Genomic DNA, 7436 nt, shown 5'->3' on the forward strand with positions numbered 1-7436 from the left:
CTGGACAGTGGGATTCACATTTGATAAAGACATGGTTAATAGGTGGAAAGGGTCATAATGGGGGTAGGAAGTATACCTTTGAACAAATAAATCACATGATAGGCAAATGCATATAACAAAAGATACAGTTGTCTTTTAATACCCACAAAGTGGTAGGCACTGGGCTTTTTGCTCTCCCCACATTTTCTCACTTAAACCTCAAAGCAACCCCTCAAGGTAGGCATTATTCCCTAAAAATATTGAGATTTGTAGAGAGAAAGTTTTCTGTGATTGGTCCATTCAGCTGGCAAGTAGCAGGAGCCTTGGGGAAATCCTATTTGGGAACGCTATACTTCTATATTTGGGAATAGTGGGAAAGCAGAATCATTCTTTAAGCCATCCAATAACTTTAGAATCATTTATTTTTTTCCATCTTCTCCATCTTTTAGAGCTTATCTGTCAGGAAGTCCTACCAATTCTTCCTTTGCAATGTTTATCAGTTTTTCAACCTATGCCCCTTCCAACTCATTGTTCAGGTCTTTAACATCTTGTACCTGGATTGCAGGGGCCCTGTGACTGGTCTTCTCCTTGCTTCTAGTCTCCCTTTAATTCATTATGCTACAGGTGGGTTTTTAGGTGGGCGGAGGTTGTAAACCATACTGCCTCAGTCGTTTATTTGGCAAATATTTATGATAAGTAAGTCATCATGTGGGATCATGGTTTAAATCTTCAATTAAAACACAATCCTTTTTGAGGATTTTACTAATGTTGAGGGAAGGCAATCATCTCCCTTATTTGTCATAATGGAATACACATCACCAACTCCTTGCTCCACAAACCCTCAATGCTTTCTTACTGCTGCCTTAAAAGTGTTTAAACTCTCATGTCTCCTCAGGCAAGGAAAACAAAAGCAAAATTAGACTAGTGGGACTACACCAAAATAAAAAACTTTTGCACAGTGAAGGAAACCATTAACAAAATGACAAAGCAACCTACTGAATGGGAGAAGATATTTTCAAGTGATACATCTGATAAGGGGCTAATATCCAAAATATATAAAGAACATATATAACTCAGCACCCCCCCAAAAACCCAAATAATCTGATTAAAAGTGAGCAGAGGACCTGAGTATAGAGATTTTTCCAAAGAAGACATACAAATGGCCAATAGACACATGACAAGATGCTTGATATCACTGATCATCAGGGAAATGCAAATCAAAACCACAGTGAGATGTCACGCCTGTCAGAATGGCTAAAATAAAAAATACAAGAAATAAGTGTTGGTGAAGATGTGGAGAAAAAGGAACCCTTGTGCATTGTTGGTGGGAATGTAAACTGATGCAGCCACTGTGAAAAACAGTATGGAAGTTCCTCAAAAAATTCAAAATAGAATTACCATATGATCCAGTAATTCCACTACTAGGTATTTATCCAAAGAAAATGAAAACACTAATTTGAAAAGATATATGCACCCCAATATTTATTGCAGCATTTATTGCAGCATTGGATACAATATCCAAGATATAGAAGCAACCCAAATATCCACTGACAGATGAATGGATAAAGAAGTGGTATATATACAATGGAATATTACTCAGCCATAGAAAAGAATGAGATCTTACATTTGCAACAACATGTGTGGACCTAGGGGGTCTAATGCTAAGTGAAATAGTCAGAGAAAGACAAATACCATGATTTCACTCATATGGGGAATTTAAGAAACAAAGCAAATGAACAGAGAAAAACAAGAAACAGGCAGAAAGAAAGAAAGAAAGAAAGAAAGAAAGAAAGAAAGAAAGAAAGAAAGAAAGAAAAAGAAAATCAGATTCTTAAATACAGAGAACAAACGAGTGGTTATCGGAGGGGAGGTTGGTGGGAGGTTGGGTGAAATTGATAAAGGAAATTAAAAGTTCACGAATCATGATGAGCACTGAGTAATGTATAGAATTATTGAATCATTACATTGTATACCTAAAACTAATAGACACTGTATGTTAGTTATACTTAAAAATGTATTCAAGAGTTGAGGTTTAATAAAAATAATAATTTTTACCCCTTCCAAAAAAATATCTGAACTCTTTAGCTTAGCAACAAGGTCTTCAACTATGCCACCCATTCAAACTCATCCCCGTAGTGTCCTCAAATCACCTACTCTAACCAACTCTACTAGGTCTCTGTAAAAGGCTCTGGGACTGTCCTCCTTCACAGCTTGTTCATGTCATTCCCAGGCTTTATCTGTCCTTGGCAGTTCTGGCTGCCTGTGATTTTACCTGGAAACTCTGAGATCACTTCTTGTTTGCACTTGATACAACTTTCTGCAAGTCGTTTGGCACTTGTGACCTCTGAACTCTGATTTTTTTTTTTTTTTAGATTTTATTTATTTATTTGTCAGAGAGAGAGACAGAGAGAGCACACAAGCAGGGGGAGTGGGAGAGGGAGAAGCAAACTCCCCGCTAAGCAGGGAGCCCGATGCAGAACTTGATTCCAGGACCCTGGGACCATGACCCAAGCCGAAGGCAGACGCTTAGTCGACTGAGCCACCCAGGTGTCCCTGATTTTTTTTTTTTTTTAACATTTAAACAGTTTCTTCTAGAGGGCTGTGAGCTTTATTATATCACCAATACTTGATCAAATATTTGTTGATCAAGGCCCTGAAAACACTCTGACTACTGGGGGACATGAGCTTCTGTGTAGAGTAGGAACAGAGAGGATCAGCTAAGAGGAAGAAAGATGAAGATAAAATAAGGCACAGATTAAAAAGTTGCTTCTCAGTCTTTATTCTTTTATTCTTCTCTTGCTTTGCTACAATCTCTGGTCGGGGAGCAGGTTTCCTCTCTATCCAGTGGCAAGAATACAAAGTATGATCCTTGGGCCAGTGACTGAAGTCAGGTACCAAAGTCCATTTCACTGGCTCACTTGGGGTTTGAGGCATCCCTGAGACAAAAAATGTAAGCTATTTTTCATTATTCATTGATTTAATGTCCTTCATACTGCTAGACTAATAAAATCAGCAGTTTAAAAACGAGTTTTATGTAGTATCTTAAGATTATATAGTTTTGATGATATCTTTATTAACGTAATGATCCTATGGGAAACTTTTTTCTAAGAAAAGATTATATCATTTAAATCCTTGTTTTATGTTAAGGGGAATTTGATTAGTGTTGATACACTATTGTGGTTCCCTCTGATTTTCTCTAGGTTAAAGCACTTAAATAGTTGGTAAAATATCATCTTGTTCCTATTCTGTGCTTGTAGACAGTATTTTGGTTGACTTCAGGGCTGAATTATTTTTCCTGAAATCATTTCATAAAAAGGACCAGCAATTTGCTGATAAGTTTCTTAGCAATGACTGTAAGGTCAAGGCATGATAACACATTGATTACACAATGGAGTAACAGGAATGAGATAATGGTACTTCTTATGTGATAACTTAAAACAATTACCCTGTTTTGGGGGCTCATACTGCTGAAGTTTAATTTTAGTTTTTTTAAGGAATGATATTTAAAAAGCAAAAAAAGAGCTGTTAGGTTGATTTGTTTTCTTTCAAACAGTCTTAATAGCTTCAATTTTTGGAACTTAACTCCTTGAAGACAGCAACATTGCACTTGATAATATTTTGCTCATTCCTCTATAGGATGTTTGTTCGGTTGAGAAATGAAAATGGGTCTCAGTATATTACATAGAGTGATTTGTTCTAAATGGCACAAAAACTGTTTCTGGGCCAGGACAGTGTTAGTTCAACATCCTGTGAGAGTTGATGCTTACTCTGATGCATGGACACCATGGTCTAGTGAAATCTGCACATTAGGGAATTTCCTGTGCCTTCATCCGCCCCCACCCCCCGCCCACATACATTATTAGTTTTGTGTAATAGGAAAGAGGAAATATGCAAAGGCACAGACACCATTCTGAATTACGGGACCAATTTTTTTCCCGGTGTTTATGATGTTTCTGTACAGTGTGCTTTAGTGTGTAAAGGGACACACTGGTGTTGCGTGCTCAACAAAACAGAAAATCTTTTCTTGAAATGATTAGAAAGCAAATACTATTTTATAGATCTGGTGTCCTGGCATTGTGGGGAGAATGCTAGTGTATCTGGTGCTTTCATTAGAAACAAAGTAAACTGTAGGGAGTTTACCAAAATCCTGCCACCTCACCCCTTTTAAAACCAAACTGAGCAAGAGGACCAAATTGCTGTTTTATTCACAATTTGGTCTTCCTGTGGTGGTGGTAGTCCTCTGCTCCCATTGTTTGTTTTGCTTTATGTTGGACACCAACAGAGACTAAAACTACACTTTATGGACTTCTAGTTTGGCAATATGCTGGCAAATGGGAAAACAAGCAACATAAACCAAATTTCTGCCACAATGCTTTTAATATTGAGACAGATTTTTATCTAACAGAGCCAACAGAATGGAACATGAAAGCACCAGCAGCTCAGGGCTGTAAACACAGTTTCCTGATGACACGTCCCCAGGGGGACAGATCATACAGTTTCTATATTATTCAGCTTGTCATTCTACTGGCACAGAACTGATTTTTGCCTCAGAAAATGTCTCTTTCCTGAAACTCCAGCTGTCCTTCATTCATAAAGCAGCGTTTAATAAGGTGGTTGTTTACTAGGAAAACAATGCTAATGTTAATAATGAATCACTAGCAATATAGCATATTCCTTATCGTAGATGGTCTACTTGCTGCCAAATAGCTGGAGGAAAAATGCAATCAAGCATTTAAACATCATAGCTGGATGTTTCCAAACATAAGCGTCCAGATGTTTAGCATTGTAGAGGTAATGTGTTTGATTGCTTGCCTTTTTCATATTTTATCTGGATCTTTTGATGTTCTGTAGAGAGTCATGACTATTCTTCATTTTCAGGATGCTGAGCAGTTTTGTTCGTCATGAATAGCAACAATAATGCTGAAGACTGGCAGAAGCCAAGCCTGGCCAGGATTGCTCCAGATACGGGAGAAGAGGAAGAAATGAGACTCAGACTATGGTTAAATGGGTCCCTCTCCTGGCTAATGTGTATGGAAGCATGTGCCTTTTAAAAGGCATCAGCTGAATCAGTTTTCACGCTTCAGTCAAGGGGCAACTAGGAATTAAGAAGTTGGAAGGGTCAGATCCTCTTGTTTTCCTTGAGACCCAGAGGCTGAATAACCAGGTCCTTCTTTAGGATAGCCACTTCACAGGAAGAAAGCTAACTGTCTTTATGCCAGTGAGGATACAGGCTTCAAAGGAATCTGGTCCAGCTAAACTGTAGTAGAGTTGTTCCCTCCCTTAGACTGATGCCTCATCAGGCAAAATGACAAATCTAAAGTAAACAATATAAAGCACTTTCTCCTTTTAGGATCTCAGAGTACCCAACCCAAATCAATTCATGCTTCCTACTGCAAACTTCTCTGACGTTGAGTTATTGGTACTTATAATTAGAGTCATTGCTGAATGCTCCACTGAATTAAAACCCTGCAAATTAATTATCTCATCAAAGGTGGCTCAGTTTCAGAACTGGATTCATAGATCCTGGTGCTAAAATAGATGCAACTCCCTCCTAAGAGTGAAAGCAAAAATAGTCATTTACTGACATGTCCCTGCAGGAATCAATAACATTACAGATCATGGAGGAGCCAAGAATAGCTGGGGCATATTAATAACTCAGTTTGCTCACTGATTTTATTCAAGATGACTAGTTAAAGAACCCTGCACTGATGATGACTCCATGACATGAGGAACAATGTCATCATTAACATGTGGACCATTTAGCATTTAGAACATTTCACACATAAAGAGAACTTAACACAAGACTATTTCTTGTGCTTTAGACAGATGGTTTAATGTTTCTTTAGCCTTCAGCCTATCAGGCCACCCATGGTTTTCTTCAGCCAAGGGCTTTTTAAAAATAAATGGTGTATAGCAATTTTCTAGCAAGACTGACTGCAGCATATTTCCCTGAATCTTTTTCCTACACTTAACTATCCCTTACAGTGGTTTGCAGTAGACAAACCTCCCTGACACTACTTCCTCACATATAAGTAATTACTGACATAAAAGGAGATGAAGGGGCTGAAATTTCATCATTAATGGTTTCTTTGCTACAGAAGAGCTATTTAGAAATGATTACTTTGGAAAACAGTTCTTCCCTGATTAGACACTGCCTGACTCTGGGGAAGCTGTTCCCCCAGAATCTTTCAATACAGTAAATGATACCCCAACATAGATGGATAACTGTGGGTGGCAAAAGATGCATATAAACGTTGGTTTAAAAATGGCAGAGAAGAGTAATTGTATCTCTCTCTGAGGAATATGTAAATGTGTTTAGGAAGGGACACAGTGGCTGCAGATTCCCTGCTCCTACCATCAAAGTGGAAATCAAGCACAGTGGAAAAGCAAGGGGGGGATGCATTCTTATAAGATCTATAGGGATCTTAATGACCCCCTGCACTGCTCTGGCTCTTGTTCATCTCTCCAGGGTCTTCCGTGAACTTTTTAGGGGAACAACGTGACCCAAGACCCAGAGACTCTGCAGACTGGCCAGGATGGATGCTTATTTGCACATTTTTCTCTATGTAACCTCTTCGATAGGGTTCAGAAGAAGCAAGCTTAGGCCTGGAGCACAGAAAAGCCATCACACAGCAGAGAGGGTTTAGTGATCAGATGTATTTAGAGGGCAAGTGTCTCCTGATTGCCTACTCAGGAGAGCATGAGAGGCTGGAAGTCTGGGCGCAGAGCCTCTGATTGGCTTTTTTCTCTTTGAGGGACAAAGATGTCTTGCTGGAGGCTCAGATTTCCCGCTGACACGTTATGCTGGGCCAGACTGGAATTCTTGCAAGTTCTGTGGCTGCAGCTGGTGTCAGGGTTTTGCACCCAAACTGTCAATTTCCACACCTATGAGAGGAAGCCCACGGCACCGATATCGGTGTTCTGTCTGGCCGTGTCCTGTGTGATTACCAGTTCGAGGTACCACGCCAGTTCTGCCTGATGAAGTTCAATAGCTCACTGTTCGGGGTGTGCGAGGGCGACGGGCAGCTGACTGTTAGGGACGCGGGCTTGGACCACGAGTAGCTGCACGGCCAGGCACCACAGTGTGTGCTGGTCTTCGACGTGGTCAGCTTCTCGCAGGAGCAGTTCCGGCTGGTGCACGTGGAGGTGGAGGTGAGGGACATCAACGACCATGTGCAATGCTTCCCCCGGGCCTAGATCCCCGTGGATGTGTCTGAGGGCGCAGCCGTGGGCACGCGCATCCCCTTGGAGGTGCCTGTGGACGAGGACGTGGGGGCCAGCGGGCTGCAGAGCGTGCGCCTGGCCGAGCCTCACAGCCCCTTCCGCGTGGAACTGCAGACGAGCGCGGACGGCACCCAGTGCGCGGACCTAGTGCTGCTACAGGAGCTGGACCGCGAGAGCCAGGCCGCCTACAGCCTGGAGTTGGTGGCCCAGGACGGCGGCCGCCCGCCGCGCTC

Source organism: Leptonychotes weddellii, chromosome 3 (assembly GCF_054177405.1).
Source record: "Leptonychotes weddellii isolate Sample4059 chromosome 3, ASM5417740v2, whole genome shotgun sequence".
Lineage (NCBI taxonomy): Eukaryota > Metazoa > Chordata > Mammalia > Carnivora > Phocidae > Leptonychotes > Leptonychotes weddellii.